Here is an 868-nt window from a genome sequence, read left to right as displayed (position 1 = left end):
CAGTAGATACTCAGATCAAAGTAACATCATCACTGCTCAAATTTAAAATAAACAAACAAACAAATAAAAAAATAAATAAAAAGTTTCTAAATACTGTTCTCAATTTTGTTGGTATTTTTACACCAAGAATAAAATCAAAATAGTATATATATCAAATTATTATTATAGTATCTGTAAATTGCCACTCTACAGGTTTTTTTTTTTTAATTTGAAAAAGAGTTTAGACGCAATGTTAATGCATTTTGCTATTTATTTGAAAGATGCATGAGAAACAAAACAAAACATTGTGATCTACTCCTCTGGTCAAGAGTTTATTCTTATGCTCAGAAAGGTGTTGCTGCTTTTTGACCTCTTTCTAATGTGCCTCATAGATCAAATACTCTCCCAAGATTTACAATCCAAGAAACTTCAAGAAAAGAAATATCTTGAGAAGCCCAAAAATGTTAGGGATATCCTGAACTTAGTCCCTTTCAACTTATAAAAAAAGGCTCATCAGCATGCAAATTTTCTTCCAAACTCTAGGGTAAAATAAACTCTTCGGCTGTGGAAGCTCAATCCTTGTCTTCAGAGAGAGCTGAGGTCTCTTCAGAAGGCAAAGTAATGGATTAGAGAAAGATAAGATAAGTTTGCTGAGTCTTCTCCTTTACCAAGTGACATCTCCCCAATGTGATTGTCCCAGATGCAACTGCAGAAGTCAAGCCTAGGACTGGTGAAGCTCTCAAAGACCCTCACCCTCACCAGCACTGTCTCTGGATTCTCTGTCACAATCTGTGGTTGTTACTGGAGCAGGACCTGCCAGCCCCCAGGAATGGGCTTGAGTTGATGGAACAAATGAGTTATGGTGGCAGCACAACGTATAATACATCCC

This window comes from Galeopterus variegatus, unplaced genomic scaffold (genome assembly GCF_000696425.1).
Source record: "Galeopterus variegatus unplaced genomic scaffold, G_variegatus-3.0.2 Scaffold19437, whole genome shotgun sequence".
In the NCBI taxonomy this organism is placed as follows: domain Eukaryota; kingdom Metazoa; phylum Chordata; class Mammalia; order Dermoptera; family Cynocephalidae; genus Galeopterus; species Galeopterus variegatus.
This window is presented reverse-complemented; position numbering follows the sequence as displayed.